At 36.8% G+C, this 19,394-nt stretch overlaps 1 long non-coding RNA gene across 2 annotated transcripts; it reads right to left on the bottom strand.

The window, feature by feature from the left end:
• Nucleotides 1-16,159: 16,159 nt before the first annotated feature.
• Nucleotides 16,160-17,750, bottom strand: LOC105957308 (uncharacterized). 2 transcript variants are annotated; one of them, XR_016033834.1, is made up of 4 exons: nucleotides 17,609-17,750; nucleotides 17,348-17,401; nucleotides 16,684-16,732; nucleotides 16,160-16,582 (listed from the first exon to the last, which is right to left on the bottom strand). It is a non-coding gene; the product is annotated as an uncharacterized LOC105957308 (long non-coding RNA). The 2 variants fall into 2 exon arrangements; XR_001172746.2 differs by having other exon boundaries at nucleotides 16,494-16,582; nucleotides 16,684-16,729.
• Nucleotides 17,751-19,394: the final 1,644 nt, after the last annotated feature.

The following is a 19,394-nucleotide window of genomic DNA, read 5'->3' as shown; positions in this document are numbered from 1 at the left end:
ATAATATCCACAATTTAACCCACTAAGCACTACTTAGCCCACTAAGTAAATCCACGTGTTTCAAACTCCCCCTTTTTAACTTTCTGATCAAAACTAAATTTTAGTTTAACTCCCCCTGAGTCATTGCTTGAACTCCCCCTGAATTTGATAATAAATATAGCAAATAAAAATATTGAAAGATCAATTCAAAAACAAATTCAGCAAAGATAGTCCAACACAATTCAACAGACATAAATCAACAAAAGTGCAATCCTAAAAGTTCAGAGGGAAAAATAAAAACTAAACAAAAACAAATATTGTTTATAAAAACAATTAAAGTAGAATATTCAAGGTCTCCTCAGTATCAGTTGCTGTTCCTCCATCACTAGCACTAGACAGGGGGGTATTTGCTAATTTTTTTATGACAGGGGGGAAACATGCAGTTGCGATTTTCACAGGGATAGTAATTGCAATAAACTCAGAGAAATAATTAAAGTTGTGCAGCAACACTGATACGAACCGCGTAAAACTTATTACGAGATCCAAATGCCTTATGCGGAAGCAAGATCGAAATATCCAAAAATAAAAGAATCAAAGGGGTGGAACCGTGACCCGTTGCCTATAAAGAGACAACAACCTTGGTATGTGAAGACGACACAATCAGTTGTGAAAGATTGATTGATAAGTCAAGATGAACGCACGGAATCCTTCGATATGTTCGAAAAGTTTTTAAAGAACTAAAGAGAATAATATCAGTTTATTCATCAAAATTCGTCAATTGAAATAAGCCAAATTGACAACCTATTTATAAGTGCTAAAAATACTCTTTTTTCACAAGAAAGATGACTTCTACCTAAACTGGAAACTAATAAATAAAGAAATCCTAACTTTAAATAACTCTAAAATAATTAAAAATAATAATAAATCCTAAAATAAAAACGTGCTTAATTAAATTAAATAACTTGAACATCAAAACGACTTCTCGACCACCCTTCTAAACTCAAAGTGGAAATTTGGCTGTGCACGTGCATGCACAACAAGCTCGATTAAGACAATTTTACACTTCTAATCTCTCTTCGTGCCAAACTTAAAAGTTGTAGAAATTCCAGTTGGCTTCCATAGAGATTGGAATCACTTCAATTGGATGTCTTATGAGATAGGTATAACCCGAATGGTAAAACTGCCAGAGATAGGTGAGAATCTCAGAAGCATGGAATTTGATTTGTCCAGCAAATTATTCTCTTCCTTTTCTTCCAATTCCTCAATAAGGACTCTTCAAAGCCCCGTATCAAGCATTTATTCGTCAATTCCAACACGAACGGCTCCATTAATCTCACTCGCTTTCTCTTCTTCCAATTCTTCGTCTTGGAGCTTGTCAGGATCGTATCAAACGCAGTTTAAAAAACAAAACATGGGAGGGTACTTTGAATATAGGGAAAATGAGGGATAACCCCCTCAATACACAAAATAATAGAGTCCAGGCGCATTTTAATATTAACCATTTGTAAAGAAATCTAAAATTAACATTAGGAATTGTGAGACCCCCTCACGTGTTTATTATTCTAGTTTTGTCCTTTTTCTCCCGCTCTTTCTCTCTATTCCCCATCTCTCTTCTCAACCATCCTTTTCTTTCTCTCTCCTCCCCCTCCTTTTATATTTTACGTATCTTTTTTTTTTTTCTTTTTTTCTCTCATTCACTTTCTCTCTCCCCCTCTTTCTTACCTAGTACGTCTCTTTCTGTTTCTCTTTTCTTTTCTTTCTCTTGAATCATTCGCACTAAAATCGACATGTATATCTTCTCTACCAAAATTGACGGATCCATAGCCGTCGTATCTTCATAGCTACCATTGGTTCACCTAGTCTAGTAACAAGGAAACGTTCAGATCTCTTTTCCGACGAAGCAGCATCCGCCGCCGCTCTTTCTTAACGCACCCCCCACCGCTGATTTTCTAACTAAAAAATCTCCGGCGTCAGAGTCTCGCGTTATTGTATCGGAGAATTATGATCATTTCATTGGTTCATATCTAATTTTTCAAGGAAAATTAAGGCTAGTGATAGTTGTATTCTGGAAATTCTTTTTTTAGGGAAATTGAATTTACAAGGAAGGTATCCATATTGATGATTTGTATTCATGTCCTAGGATTGTTGTTTGTGTTTTGCTGTTCCCTTTTGCGAATGCACTTTTGCCTGAGTACTTTTGTGTATGCTTTTGTTGTTTTGCTTATGTGCGCATCTTTTCTAGCCAGTGTTTTTGTGCACGTTTCTTGATGCGCATTCATGTCCTTGAATTGTAGTACGTATTTTCATGATCGCTTTTGGTATCCAATTTTGACCATGTTCGAGTCCGAATTTGGAAATTTGCCATGAGACAGAAATTGTAGCCCACTGAAATAGCTTTCTAAAGCCGCCGGAACCAGGTGGTTTGGAGTCCGGATGAGAGAGTTATGCTCGACTTCGTGGACACGGCCAAAGATGTTGAGGGATTCTCTATTCTAATTTGATTTTGTTTTCTTAATTGCAACTCTTGTCTTACTCTTTGATCATTTTTGCTTCCGGGATACCTAATTTTTTATTTGTACCTATAAGATACCATATCCACCAATTGAAACAAAAATATAAATTAATCCAAACAAAAATCCACGTAAACGTAAACGTAGAGTATTATTTCTACACTCCACTCTATATTTTTCATCTAGTGTTTTTGCGTATGAAAGTCCTAGTATTGCAGTTCGTGTTTTTAAGAACGTTGTTGCGAATGCACGTTTGCGCATGGTTTTTACATGTACGTTTGTGCATGTTCATTTGAGCGAGAGCGTTTGTGCATGTTTGTTGATTTGTATTCATTTTCAGGATTGTAGTTTGTGTATTCCTAATCCTTTTTGCGAATGCACTTTTGCTTGACTACTTTTGTGCATGCTTTTGTACTTTTACTTATGTGCGTATCTTTTCTAGCGAGTGTTTTTGTGCACATTTCTTGATGCGCATTCATGTCGTTGAATTGTAGTACGTATTTTCATGATCGCTTTAGGTATCCAATTTTGACCATGTTCGAGTCCGAATTTGGAAATTTGCCGTGGGACAAATACTGTTGCCCACTGAAATAGCTTTCTAATGCCGCCAGAACCAGGTGATTTGGAGTCCGGATGAGAGAGTTATGCTCGATTTCGTGGACACTGCCAAAGATGTTGAGGGATTCTCTCTTCTAATTTGATTTTATTTTCTTAATTGCAACTCTTTTCTTACTCTTTGATCATTTTTGCTTCCAGGACACCAAATTTTTGATTTGTACCTATAACATACTTTATCCACAAATTAAAACAGTAATCCAGAAAAAAAATCCACGTTTAGAGTTTTATTTTCTACACTCCACTGTATCTTTTTTATGTAGTGTTTTTGGTGTTGTTTGTTGATGCGTATTAAAGTCCTAGTATTGTAGTTCCTGTTTTTAAGAACGTTGTTGCGAATTCACTTTTGCGCATATTTTTTTACATGTACGTTTGTGCATGTCCATTTGAGCGAGTGTGCTTGTGCACGTTTGTTGATTTGTATAAATATCCTAGGATTGTAGTTTGTGTTTTCATGATCCTTTTTGCGAATCCACTTTTGCTTGAGTACTTTTGTGCATGCTGGTGTACTTTTACTTATGTGCGTATCTTTTCCATCGAGTGTTTTTGTGCACGTTTCTTGATGCGCATTCGTGTCCTCGAACTGTAGTACGTATTTTCATGATCGCTTTTGGAATCCAATTTTTACCATGTTCGAGTTCGAATTTGGAAATTTGCGGTTAGATAGGAATTTTAGCCAGTTGAAATAGCTTTTTAATGCCACCGGAACCAGTTGATTTGGTGTCCGGATGAGAAAGTTATGCTCGACTTCGTGGACACTACCAAAGATGTTGTGGGATTCTCTCTTCTAATTTGATTTTATTTTCCTAATTGCAACTCTTTTCTTACCCTTTGATCATTTTTGCTTCCTGGACACCTAGTTTTCGATTTGTACCTATAAGATACCAAATCCACCAATTAAAACGGAAATATAAATAAATACAAAAAAAAATCCACGTAAACATAAACGTAGAGTTTTATTTCTACACTCTACTGTATGTTTTTTATCTAGTGTTTTTGCTGTTTGTTGATGCATATTAATGTCCTAGTATTGTAGTTCGTGTTTTTAAGAACGTTGTTGCGAATGCACTTTTGCGCATGTTTTTTTACATGTACGTTTGTGCATGTCCATTTGAGCGAGTGTGCTTGTGCATGTTTGTTGATTTGTATTAATGTCCTAGGATTGTAGTTTTTGTTTTCATGATCCTTTTTGCGAATGCACTTTTGCGTGAGTACTTTTGTGCATGCTGTTGTACTTTTACTTATGTGCGTATCTTTTCTAGCGAGTGTTTTTGTGCACGTTTCATGATGCGCATTTACGTCCTTGAACTGTAGTACGCATTTTCATGATCGCTTTTGGAATCTAATTTTGACCATGTTCGAGTCCGAATTTGGAAATTTGCCTTTAGACAGGAATTGTAGCCAGCTGAAATAGCTTTCTAATTCCGCCGAAACAAGTTGATTTGGAGTCCGGATGAGAAATTTATTCTCGACTTCGTGGACACTACCAAAGATGTTGAGGGATTCTCACTTCTAATTTGATTTTATTTTCCTAATTGCAACTGTTTTCTTACTCTTCGATCGTTTTTGCTTCCTAGACACCTAGTTTTCGATTTGTACATATAAGATACAAAATCCACCAATTAAAACAGAAATATAAATTAATCCGAAAAAAAATCCACGTAAACGTAAACGTAGAGTTTTATTTCTACACTCCATTGTATCTTTTTTATCTAGTGTTTTTGCTGTTGTTTGTTGATGCGTATTAAAGTCCTAGTATTGTAGTTCGTGTTTTTAAGAACGTTGTTGCGAATGCACTTTTGCGCATGTTTTTTTACATGTACGTTTGTGCATGTCCATTTGAGCGAGTGTGCTTGTGCGTGTTTGTTGATTTGTATTAATGTCCTAGGATTGTAGTTTGTGTTTCCATGATCCTTTTTGCGAACGCACTTTTGCGTGAGTACTTTTGTGCATGCTGTTGTACGTTTACTTATGTGCGTATCTTTTCTAGCGAGTAATTTTGTGCACGTTTCTTGATGCGCATTAATGTCCTCGAACTGTAGTACTTAGTTTCATGATCGCTTTTGGAATCCAATTTTGACCATGTACGAGTACGGATTTGGAAATTTGCCTTTAGACAGGAATTGAAGCAAGCTGAAATAGCTTTCTAATGCCGCCGGAACCAGTTGATTTGGAGTTCGGATGAGAAATTTATGCTCGACTTCGTGGACACTACCAAAGATTTTGAGGGATTCTCACTTCTAATTTGATTTTATTTTCCTAATTGCAACTCTTTACTCACTCTTTGATCATTTTTGCTTCCTAGACACATAGTTTTCGATTTGTACCTATAAGATACCAAATCCACCAATTAAAACAGAAATATAAAAAAATCCAAAAAAAATTCCACGTAAACGTAAACATAGAGTTTTATTTCTACACTCCACTGTATCTTTTTTATCTAGTGTTTTTGGTGTTGTTTGTTGATGCGTATTAAAGGCCTAGTATTGTAGTTCCTATTTTTAAGAACGTTGTTGCGAATGCACTTTTGCGCATATTTTTTTACATGTACGTTTGTGCATGTCCATTTGAGCGAGTGTGCTTGTGCACGTTTGTTGATTTGTATAAATGTCCTAGGATTGTAGTTTGTGTTTTCATGATCCTTTTTGCGAATGCACTTTTGCGTGAGTACTTTTGTGCATGCTTTTGTACTTTTACTTATGTGTGTATCTTTTCTAGCGAGTGTTTTTGTGCACGTTTCTTGATGCGCATTCATGTCCTAGAACTGTAGTACGTATTTTCATGATCGCTTTTGGAATCCAATTTTGACCATGTTCGAGTCCGAATTTTGAAATTTGTCGTTAAACAAGAATTGTGGCCAGCTGAAATAGCTTTCTAATGGCGCATGAACCAGTTGATTTGGAGTCCGGATGAGAAAGTTATGCTCGACTTCGTGGACAATACCAAAGATGTTGAGGGATTCTCTCTTCTAATTTGATTCTATTTTCCTAATTGCAACTCTTATCTTACTCTTTGATCATTTTTGCTTCCTGGACACCTAATTTTCGATTTGTACCTATAAGATACCAAATCCACCAATTAAAAAAGAAATATAAATTTATACAAAAAAAAAATCCACATAAACGTAAACCTAGAGTTTTATTTCTACACTCCACTGTATCTTTTTTATCTAGTGTTTTTGTTGTTGTTTGTTGTGCGTATTAAAGTCCTATTATTGTAGTTCGTGTTTTTAAGAACGTTGTTGCAAATGCACTTTTGCGCATGTGTTTTTACATGTACGTTTGTGCATGTCCATTTGAGCGAGTGTGCTTGTGCACGTTTGTTGCTTTGTATTAATGTCCTAGGATTGTAGTTTGTGTTTTTATGATTCTTTTTGCGAATGCACTTTTGCGTGAGTATTTTTGTGCGTGCTTTTGTACTTTTACTTATGTGCGTATCTTTTCTAGCGAGTGTTTTTGTGCACGTTTCTTGATGCGCTTTCATGTCCTCAAACTGTAGTACGTATTTTCTTGATCGCTTTTGGAATCCAATTTTGACCATGTTCGAGTCCGAATTTGGAAATTTGCCGTTAGACCAGAATGGTGGCAAGCAGAAATAGCTTTCTAATTCTGCCGAAACCAGTTGATTTGGAGTCCGGATGAGAAAGTTATGCTCGACTTCGTGCACAATACCAAAGATGTTTAGAGATTCTCTCTTCTAATTTGATTTTATTTTCGTAATTGCAAATATTTTCAATAATTGAATTTTATCTCAGAAAATGGACTGTTCTTATAAAATTATGGGAAATAGAGGGCTTGAGAAAGATCATACTCCCAGATGTTTGGGGAAATGATTTTGAAATTTTTGCAAGTGGAATATGCAGGGTCGTTATGTTGTTCTTCGAGGAAGTCACCCCCATGCGTCGCCACCATAATTGGTAGCTTGTTCCTTTGTCTTTTTCTTCCATTTGCTCTAACTTTTGCGTGTCCAGTGCCACGTAATTGTATACTTCGGTATAGGAGGTGAAATTCGAGAGGAGGAAGACGTAGGAGTCAGATCGTCGCTACCCCGCCGCCCCACGCGCCACCTGAAGACACCGCGCTCGCGCAACCGCTGCCCCGCGCGTCCGACGCCATCGCTCTGCCGCCGCTTCTCCCGACTAGATGGATTGGTTTCCGTGGCAGTTTGCTTCGAATCCGGAAGTTTGTCTCACGCTTCAAGAGGTAAATTCGGATCCATTTGTATTTAATGTATTAATTAATATGATTAATAATATGATGATATTTGCAGCATGTCATGTGTTTTATCGATAGCAAATTAACAATATTTATGTATATCTTAATTTGCGCTGGAAGCAATAAGGTACGCATTAATTGCTATATTATGTATGTGTTTATATGTTAAAACGTTTTTCATATAAAATTTTTATTTTCCGCTGCGTACACGTGCATGATTCCCGACACACTCTGCATGCTTCGTTTCTAACAAACGACTGCTCGAAAAAATGTAACGATTACATATTTACGACGAGCATAAAATTCTTTTCAATATGAGTGCTACTTGAAATATTCCAATTTCTAAAATTGGAAACTTCTAATTCAGTGCACCTGCTAAATCGGGAAAAATTCTCAATTTAGAAAGTTTACTAAATTTCCGCAGATATCTTTCTTTATTTCTTCCAATCTATAATCAACAATTAAGAACCTTAGATCCAATCTTGTTGACCTCCAATTATGCAAAGATTAACAACTTAATCTTAGCTCGTTGTATTCAAGGATCTCTAGTACACGAGAAGTGTGACCCTCAATGGTTCAAGTGTATGCTAGCCGTGGGCTCACATCTCTTTGTGATTCGAACAACACATTGTTCTTCGACGAACTTGTCCTTATAGTCTCTTATTAAGATAAAAATCATTTTAACTTAACCACCGATCAAATCAGGGAATGCTCACGAATCTAGCAACTACACATCATGACTTCCTAGATACAAATGAAGTGCCAGCAAGCGTCGTGTGATATTGTTAACATACAATACGATCCCTTCAACGCATATGCCCCGATCAAATAGTAGACATTGGTCTACCGAGAACTCTTATTAGTTTGATGATTGTGCGAACGTTCTAAGTAATATTATTCGTTTGTGTGTGACATAGATAATATATTTTTTCTATAATAACCCCACTATCAACTCTGGCCAGAGATTTCATAGATTATAAACCGATAGAACACACATGGCATTCAATGACTTATCACTGCGTGAACCCCCTACTACAATACACAAATGTCACACTAGATTTCAGACTGCACAGACATTGACCCTTGGAGCAGTCTTTGATGATACTCAAGGACAAGTCACGATACAACTGTTCCTTTAGTGAAGCCACAGTGATGTCTTGGTCTTAAGGATTAATAGTGAACAACTATACCATCGAAACCTTTACTGAATAATTGGGAACCACTTAGAGATTTCTAATGCGAGGGATTTCAATGAACTCATCTATATGATGACCCACTCAAGAATGCCGATGACACAACATTGATGACTAATGAGACGCAGTACACATACAGTAAGTGCTAGTCTCGAAAGGGAGAAGCCGATATCCTCATTATTGGCGTAACCCATGGACTATGAACTGGTTTAACAGTTATATTACTTATAATAAATTATCTCACGATTCTACTAGACCAATTCAAAGTAATACAGTAACTCGTTAAGACTATATCTATGGAACTACAAATATAGAATGCCAAAATGTGAATTTGAGTAATACAAAATAGATTGTTTCATACTAGTAGGGGAAATACCACAACCTCAAGTTGGCTTGCCGGTCACCTACTGACACGAACAAAAAATATAAAAATGCCACGTAAAGCTATCTCTACCCAAAGAACTATAAAAATATGTCGGGTCATTGCTTTCTATCCTTCTTCATCATTGGCGTACATACCCACGTACGTAGCAAAGCGTTTATACAACTCAACAACCAAGTTCATCTGTCTTGATCTTCATACATAGCTTGTACAATACATATGTACCCGAGCAACACATATGTACCCGCAATTTTCATATGCGGAGACATTAATATAAGACAAAATATGTCATGCCACAAATGCTAGGATGTAAGAATAGAGATCAAGTTGTCCAGTCGGAGCCATAAGAGGAATCAAATTGATAGCAAATTCACCAGTTAATTAACCACGACCACGACCAGTCACTTTCGATTGAGGGGTTCCAATAGAAGCAAATTTTTGACCCCTCAAACCCGAAGACGATTTATTTTTTGTGTCTTCCACAGGGAAATGTGGGTATTCCAATACAAATTTATTTTTCTTCGTCGCGCTATTCTTCGATCGTCCTTTCAATTTAACAAATACAGACTCGACCAAGTGGATTGTGCCATGGTTGATAGTGTTACTCATGTATTCTACAATTATTTTTGAGTCATGCAATCCTTTTCTTCCAATTTAACTACCAATTTGCGAATCTGGATTTCCATTGCCAATCGACGACCAGGTTGTGATTCGAGTAGTTCCGGTTTTTCAACATGCATGTCACTCCATAATGGATGTAACTCCAAATCTATAAACGTGTCTCGTTCCTGGATTTTTCTCACAATTTGGCACACACACGGAATTCTTAAGGGTAACATTAAGAACTTGGGTACAACTATCTGGATCTTGTAAAGTCGGTGTATCGAGCTCATCATCGAACAAATCATGTGTCTTATGTGTGACATTGCATATTCAACCTTAAAATGCGGGATACGTTGCTTGTGTTGGATTACGAAAAAGTCCACTCTAATCTGATTCAGTTGAAGTTCAATTCCTAAATCAAGCAGATCATGCAGAGCATTAATAGCTCTGACAAAAAAATTCAACATAATTCAAACATTAAATACCTCTTAGTGTGTTACCAAAATGCAACAATTTATTAGTCCAATGTTTTCTTGTAAACAAAAGCGTTGAGGCAAATGCGATGAGGTTTATAGTTAGAAACCATTGTCTTTTGTTATAGCGTGGACATTGGGCAAGGTTACTGAAATCAACAATCGAAGCAGAGTACTACGAAAATCACGAGGAAATGATTAGACTATTGACTATTGGTGTTTTCTTCCTCATTTCCTCTTTTTTCATCTTTTCAAGTTCATTGTAGATATATTTTAAGGACGTTATTGTCTTCGTATTATATTTTCTCAAATGATTAAACAATATTTTTGATTTCACGCGGTTGTTTCTCAGTAATATACACAACTCCTCAGTCAAACGACTACTCATACCTTGTTCCGGAAGATAAAATACTGGAATTGCCATCTCTCCCAGCTACCTACCATAATCTGTCATGTCGATTTCTATTACCGAGAATGAATATCCACATTTTATTTGTCCCAACATTTTAAAGATTCTTCACATCAATTTTTTTGGCGGCTGCACCTATTTGCAATCTCAAAATTTCTAAGGGCAAGACCTTACTTCATACAAGACCAAAATATAGATAAATTTACTAATAGCAAGATTGAAAATTACAAATATAGCCCCAATATTAATTTTGATATTATTAATTCAAAAAATGCCTAATTGCTATTGCAATACCAAAAAAAAAAAAAGATATGAAAAATGACCATTCTTCTTCACCAACAAAACCAAACATCTTCTTCTTCACACTCATTCTACACATTTTCTCAAAAAGAAAAAAACTATTTCATATTCTCAAAAAACCCTCTTCAAACAAAACCCTCAAATCTTACTAAAACTTGTAAAGGAGGACCTTATGGACACACAAGACATCAACATGGATGATTGTAAGGTCGAAGAACACAATGGGATAAGAAATATTATATTTTTTTAAATTTTGTGATCGTTTTTCTCGTTTTTCGTAAATAATTTCCCGTATACAAAAATTCCACGTTTACAAGTCGATATTTAGCTTTAAAAACGACATTATAGAGTCGAATTTTTCAGTTTTTGAAAAAATCGGCGCCAACATGTCGTTTTAATTGCTAAAAATTGACACATTGATGTCGAATTTTGAACAAAATATTGACACACAAATGTCGAAAAAAGTGCAAATAATTGAAAACAACTTATTGTCGAAATGTAGTGAAAATTTTGACACCAGTGTGTCGAAATTTTACAAGGCGGTGGTCGACTTCATCGACGATGGTGACGGCGCAGCGGCGAATCTGCAAGTGGTCCTCTTCTTTCTTCCCTCTCGTTTTTCAATTGCGTTTTCATTTTTTTTTAAATTTGGTCTTGCAAGAGTAATTGTTAGTTTAATATGGGGGCCCAAATGTCTTATCGGGCCCAAGCCATATGACCCACCTGGCGGCCCATTTCCAAGGAGTCGGCCCATTCTCACTTAAGCCCATGCAGCTTGTAATCTTGACCGTTGAATGACGGGATTCGATCTAGACCGTTCATCCCTCACTTATATACTCTCTCCTTCTCCAGCTAAGTCTCAAACCCTAATCTCTCTTCTCTCTCTCTATCCGCCGCTGCCTCTCTTCTTTCCTATCTTCTCCGATCTGCTCTCCGAGATCCATGGCAAGAATCAAGTCTTCAATGATTCTTGCCTTCGATATCTCGTCTCTGAGCCTATATATCCTTGACACATTGAGAGATGAGGTGATACGAGTGATACAACCCTTATTTCTTCCTTCTGGTTTTCGATTGCTCTGTTGTGAGCAAAATCGAAGTCTTCGTGAGTGAGGGAAAAATATGATCTGGGTTTTATACACTGTGGGAAACCATATCCTTCGTGGGTTGGGTTGGGACTGAGACTGCGAGGGTATTCTGGCTGCAAGGCTTGTGAGGAAGGAAATCTGACACCGGAAGTGGAGCTGCCACCACTGGGCCTTGGACGTGGACACGGGATCGGAGGATTGAGCCGTAGCCGTTGTCAACCACTTCTCAATACAGATCTAGGGATCTGTCAAGATTTGTTCATTTCTCTGTTTCACTTTCATTTTATTTATTTATAGATATAATCTCTATTCCTAATACCCCTACTCCCATAGGTATTCAAATTCTTGTATCATTTGTTATTTTTCTTTATGGTCTGTAATTTAATCGCTATTTGAACGACCACCCAACAGTGGTACCAGAGCTTCGTCAAGTTGGGTGGTGCTCGTTCAAATAGGGCGTACGGAAATCCAACCGGATTCCGCTCAGGTATTGTACCCTAAACCCCCTATGGTTGGGATTTAATTTTCTGCTGTGATTGGTACTGCCTTAATTTTTTGATTCTGTGGACTGTGAGCCACTTTGTGTGATTCGTGGTCTGTGTGCCACACTGTGTGTTTTCTGTTGTGGTCTGTGTGCCACTCTTGTTTCTGTGTGAATCTTGTTCTTCCGTTGCATGTATAATCTGCTCACTTATATATATAAATATTAAAGGGTGGTATAACTTGGATTCTCGACCTCACTTGACCGGACCGCAAGTGCCCTGGAATCCTGTGAGGGAGGGTCTCCAAGATTGCCTATCCTTGTTGCATATGCACCTGTCCCAATTTTGGACTATTGTGAAAAATTGGTCTAACATCTTGCTTTTCCTGAAATTTGTATGGCTGCAATGTCTGTCTATTCTATGGCTCCTTTTGATGGTAAGGGTGATTTTTCTATTTGGAAACAGAAAATGAAAGGTGTGTTAATTCAACAAAGATGCTATGTGGCTATTGATGAATCTTATGCTGCTGAAACTAGTGCTTCTAAGAAAATAGAACTTGATGAACTTGCTTACTCTGCCATTATATTGGATCTTTCTGACTCTGTGATTAGAAAGGTAGGTATGCATGATTCTGCCAAAGGTTTGTGGGGAAAATTAGACGAGCTATACACTGAAACTTCTCTGCCCTCAAAATTGTTTTTACTCGAAAAGTTTTTTAGATTCAAATTGGATCTAACCAAAGATATTGATGAGAACATAGATCAGTTTACCAGATTAGTTCAGGATATTAAACTCACGGGAGACAAAAACATTGATAACTATACTCCCATTGTTTTGTTAAATGCAATCCCTGATTCTTACAATGATTCTGCCAAAGGTTTGTGGGGAAAATTAGACGAGCTATACACTGAAACTTCTCTGCCCTCAAAATTGTTTTTACTCGAAAAGTTTTTTAGATTCAAATTGGATCAAACCAAAGATATTGATGAGAACATAGATCAGTTTACCAGATTAGTTCAGGATATTAAACTGACGGGAGACAAAAACATTGATAACTATACTCCCATTGTTTTGTTAAATGCAATCTCTGATTCTTACAACGATTTAAAATCTGCTATTAAGTATGGCAGGGATAATATTTCTCTTGACACTGTCATAAACGGTTTAAAAAGTAAAGAACTGGATTTGAGAGTTAACAAAAGCAATAAGAGTTTTGGTGAGGTGAACTTTGTGAGAGGAAGGTAGCAAAACTGATTTTCAAATAAGCCCTCCTCCACTAACCAAAATATTTCTCAAAATGGTTCTTATCAAAACAATTTTCAAAAGAAAAAGGGCAGGGGCAGGAGTAAGTCGAAAACTCGTGTAAGTAATCGTAAGTGCTATAATTGTGGTGAACCTGGTCACTATGCTCAAAATTTTACTAAGCCTAATAAGTACTCTAATGATCAGCATGCTAATCATATTTCTGATAATAATCTTGGTGATGTGTTTATGGTTGGTGAACATGCTTGTGTGAATTCTGTGCTATCATCTCTTGGTGAAAATGATTGGCTTTTAGATTCTGCATGCTCACATCATATGACCCCTATGAAACATGTTTTCTCACACTATGAATCATTGAATAATTGCAATGTGACTATGGCTGATGGCACAAAACGCCAAGTTCATGGAATTGGAACTGTTTGCTTAAAGTTTGAAACTGGTTATGTGTTAACTTTGCAAAATGTGCGGCATGTTCCTAATTTGAATGAAAATCTGATTTCATGTGCTATCTTAGAAGATGATGGGTTTCATGGTGGTTGGAGTAATGGTTGCATGAAAATTATGAGGGGTAATCTACTATGTTTTAAGGCCATAAGAATGCAAAACATGTATGTATGTCATTCTGAATCACCTGCTTCTGTGAATGCTGTCCAAAGTGATCATTCTATTATGTGGCATAATAGACTAGGTCATATTAGTAATAAAGGTCTCATCATTCTGCATAAAAATCATTTTTTGGGCAATGATAAAGTGTCTGAGGTTACTATGTGTGACTCCTGCATCGTTGGAAAGCAAACTCGTGTTTCTTTTCAACCATCCCCTTCCCCCAATCCCTCTAAATGTTCTGATATTCTTGAGTATGTACATGCTGATGTGTGGGGTCTTGCCAGTGTTCCTACACATGGTGGGAACCGTTACTTTCTGTCCATAATTGATGATTTCTCTCGTAAGGTGTTTGTCTTCCTGTTGAAACAAAAATCTGATGTTGTTGATAAGTTCAAACATGGAAAGTTTATATTGAGAACCAAACAAGAAAACGGATAAAAACCCTTAGGACAGATAATGGTACAGAATTTTGTAATCAAGAAATGGATGCTATGTGCTCTGAATTTGGTATTAAAAGGTACAAAATTGTTCCTTACTCCCCTCAGCAAAACGGGGTGGTTGAACGCATGAATCGAACTCTTTTAGAAAGGGTTCGAGCCATGCTCGCCACTTCGGGTTTACCATCCATGTTTTGGGGTGAGGCTGTTTTGACTGCCACCTACTTGATTAATAGATCTCCCTCTGTGCCTTTAAATGGTGATTTGCCTGAATGTGTTTGGTCGGGTAAAAAGGTTGATTTGTCCAACTTACGTGTTTTTGGTTGATACGAACCCCGTAGAACTTGTTACGAGACCCTAATACCCTATGCGGAAGCAAGATCGAAACACCCAAAAACAAAGATTCAAGTTTGGCGGAAGCACGGAATAATGACCCCATAGCTATAAAGAGCTAGAAACCATTATTATCAAGGTGGAATATTGACCCCGTGGTTATAAAGAACCAGAAACCAATATTATGGCGCTAATTACAAGAATCCACTTGTAAATTCCCGAAGAATGCTGTAGAACAGCGAAGGAGAATTAACTCTCAAAATACTCAAATATTCATTAAAATTCGTCCTCTAAAATACCTATTTATAAGGTCTAAAAAGACTCATTTTTCACAAGGAAAAGGACTCCTACCTAAACTATAATAAGAAAACTTGTAAATAAGCAAATCCTAACCATAAAAGACTCTAAAATAATAAAAACATAATAAATACTAAATTAAAAACGTGCATAAATAAATTAGATAACTTGATCTTCAAGTCGACTTCTCGATCACCCTTCTTAACTCGCGACATTGGGCTGTGCACGTGCATGCAATTAAAGCTCAATTTCGACCCTGTTCCACTTCGAATATCTCTTTGCTCAAAACATGAAAGTTGTAGATCTTTCAGTTAGCTTTCCGAATCATTTTGAATCAGCTTAAATGGACTTCAGCTGCGAGAGTTATAACCCGAATGGTAAACTCTGCCACAATAGGCGAGAATCTCGGATGACAGGAATTCAACTTGTCCAACGAATTCTTCTCTTTCTTTTCTTCCAATTCCAAACCACGGACTCCTCAAAGGCCTGATTCAAGCCTTTATTCTTGAATCCCAACACGAACGGCTCCATTAATCTCACTCGCTTTCCCTTCTTCCAATTCTTTGTCTTGGAGCTTGTGCGGATCGTATCATTCTCCCCCTCTTTAAAAGGATTCGTCCTCGCACTACAAGAAAAAGTCCTTTTAACAACACACGATGCATGTTGTCTAACCATTTCGACAACGTACAGACGCACGTGGTGGACCAACATGTTGTTAAAAATGATGGGATAATAACAACGTGCGATGTAAGTGGTGAACTGCATTTCAACAAGATGCACCATATGTTGCGCTATAGCATTTACAAGATTCGCACGCACGTTGTGGCTTGTACGTATTACCACCACACACCTGTGCTTCTTGTAATAGAGTTTTAACATCATTATATGCATGTTGTAGTTTTTACTTATTTTCACAAAAAAAAAAAAAGAAAAAAAATTATTTGAAATACAATAATTTAAATAATAATTGTATCCATAAAAATAGAAAAAATATCATTTCATTAAAATAATTATACATTATAATAAATTCTACATCATTCTCACCAGTAATAAACTCATCTACACTAGTGTCAAGCCTTCCTCAACCGAAAAAAAAAAAATCAAAGAACAAGAAAACAAACGTACATTTTGTTTGATTAAGAGCCCTTGTACAGGACATTGATGCCAACCTCTCTATCTAACACATGACATCTATGCCAACCTCCATGTCATGAATAAAAATCTTTGGATTTTTTGCTAACTTGTTCAACACCCTAGTATTGAAAGAAAAATAAAATTAATAAGTAAAGGAATCCACAAACAAGAGAGAGAGACAAAGAGAAGTTCTTATCTTGTGTTTTCGCCTAGCTGCAACACTTAGACCATAAGCAATGATGCAAGAGATGGTCTCTCTGTTCACACCTGCATACACAATTTCAGAAATAAATGATTATAAGATTTTTAGATTGATGAGCAAAATTATGTTTGATGAAGATCAAAAGTTTATGTACTATAATACTTACCCCATTGCTATAACTGAAGTAGTAATTTTCGAATTCGGCATCAACTCTACTAACAAAACCAGAATCACGTAAGCCATATACTCAAGAATGATTAAACTACGAAATTGTCGATTATGAGGAAAAAAAATCTACTAAAATGAACATAAACACTGGTGCATGCTTCCTCATTCCTCCTTTCTACTGCGTCACAACTTCATAATGTAAATTTACAGTGGTTCCACTTTTTGTGCTGCATAATATGTAAAAAGAACTGAACGAGCTAATTGTTTCAGATTTAACAACATCTATTTGTTTAGTTGGCTAATTCTCTATGAATATGTGTTAGCAAATAATTCAGTAGGAAAAATGTTTATTAGTCATATAACAAATTCACGAAATAGATATACTAGCGTATAAAACATCAAAATATATATTCAAGAAATTGGGAAGATTATATTTACCTCATCAAAGAGATACCAAGACCAATAAAAAAATAGTGAATTAGTAAAAATAAATTCCATGGAATTTATCACTAGTCTTAAATCATATATCCACTGTTCACAAAAAGAAGAGATATATATGAGATTGATACTTACTACAATTTTAAGAAGAATAAAAAAATCCCCCAAGTTAGGGTTCTTACAAAAATAAAATTAACAATTGGGAGAGGGGAAGATAAAATTACCGTGTTATTCTTCTTCCCAAGGAAAGATGAAGTGCCTTGTCTTCAATTGAAAATCTTATAATGTCATAGAAAAAAGAGGGAAATTGATGAACCTTTAAAAATAAATTCCATGGAGTATCAGTAATCCTAAAACATATATCCATACAAAAGAATGAGATTCAAGAGATTGATATTCAATTAATGTTTGAAGAAGAAAAAAAATCCCCAAGTTAGGGTTTTTAGACAAGTAAAATTGACGATTGGGAGGGGAAAAAAAGGTACCGTGTTCTTCTTCTTCAATGGCGAGATGAAACGCCTTATGGGTAACGTGTTCTTCTTCTTCTTCAATGGGGAGATGAAACCCCTTCTGTTCAATTGAAAACCCTTCTCCAGAGAAAGGAAAAGAAGAAAATTGATGAATCGTAAGATCGATTTGTAGGGGCACGACCTATTTGAAGATTAGAGTCGTGGGCCTTTTTTTTTTTTTTAAGGAATAACCTACAATTGGGGGTAGAGAGTTTCGAACTCTTGACCTAAGGAGCCCGTCTTTTCAATATAATGAACAAAAGAAACGACAAGTCGCGGCGCAATTTGTCGTATCTAATAAAATTTAGAAAATTTAATATTTTTTCTACAACACGAATTTTGTCTTGTTGTAAGTTGTTTTAACAAGCTGCAAGAGCGGCGTGTTGTAAATTACTTTGATTTGCTATTAACAACAAGATGCCGACCAAGAATGTTGTTAATTATCTACATTGACAACACATCTTGTGTGCGTGTTGTTAAAATAATGTTGTTAAAACTTGTTTTTCTTGTAGTGTCGAATCCGGACAAATATCACAAGGAGTGTAAACAAGATCGATCTCTCTGTTTGGTAGCGAACGTACACATCTCTGCACCACATCGCCAAACACACTATCTAGCAGCCATTGAAATGTGTATGAACATGGATATTTTGTAGCTCGAAGTTCCAATGCGTTCAACCTCCGTATAGAGAATGATTGAAGAATCTCTCTAGGCACCGCCATCTCATCAACATTCACACTAAGAGTCTGCACTTTGGTCAGCTCGGCATTAACCTCGATGCATGGCTGGATCATATCATTCTCCACCTCTTCAAAAGGATTCGTCCTCGAATCCGAACCTTCTTTTTCTTCAAGTGGTGGGGTGGTTTTGCACTTTTCATCCTCCTCGGGCTGCAACTCAACAATATCGTCTTGCATCCCTTCAATTTTTACACCAATGCTTTCCATGATGTCTAGAACATTTTCCTCCATGGGAATTTCAATGCTATCATTCCTTTGAGGTGGTGACACGTAAATAATCTTTTTCTCCTTTGTAGCATCCTCAATGTTGGACCACAAGTTCACGAATTGCTTGCTTGGACACTCTCCTCTCTTAGTCTTGAATTGCTGCTCGGTTTTTGATTTCTCTCTTTTAGGCTTTTGCAACGATTCTCTCACCATGCTGGCTGGAGAACTCCTTTGCGATTCCCACCTCGGCGAACTCCGTTCTTCTGATGTAGTAACTTGCCTCAAGCTTTGCATCTTCAATTCCCTATAATAATGGGAAGGAACGAACCTCCTTCTCATAGATGCCTTCATGGACTCCCAATCTTCAATTGGTGGTTCGCCACAACGCTGCCTAGGTAAGACAAATTGGTCCCACCAAGTAATTGCATAGTCAATGAACGCTTGGACGGCGAGCTTCACCTTCTTCTTTTCGGAATAATAATGACAATCGAATACGAGCTCAAGCTTTCTTTCCCATTGAATGTATGCATCAGGATCACTCTTACCTTGGAAAGATGGTATTGTCAACTTGATAGACCTGAAGTTTTGATATACGCCATATCTTTCTCCACCAAAATTGCCTCGGCTCGATGTTTCCAATTTGGACCCTCGTCTCATACTTTCCCTCCTTGATTTTGTAGCATTCACACCAAAATTTCCATAACAATCTACCTCTTTATCAGGATAAGGTACAACTGGTTGGTGAGCATCACGTCGTACGTATGGCCCTCGAACATGTTGATCTTTGCGTAGTTCCTTTAGTTGGGTAATAATTC

This window comes from Erythranthe guttata, chromosome 10 (genome assembly GCF_056151865.1).
Source record: "Erythranthe guttata isolate IM_541 chromosome 10, IM_541, whole genome shotgun sequence".
NCBI lineage: Eukaryota > Viridiplantae > Streptophyta > Magnoliopsida > Lamiales > Phrymaceae > Erythranthe > Erythranthe guttata.
Note: the sequence above shows the minus strand (reverse complement) of the source record. Positions and strands in the feature narration are given on the sequence as shown.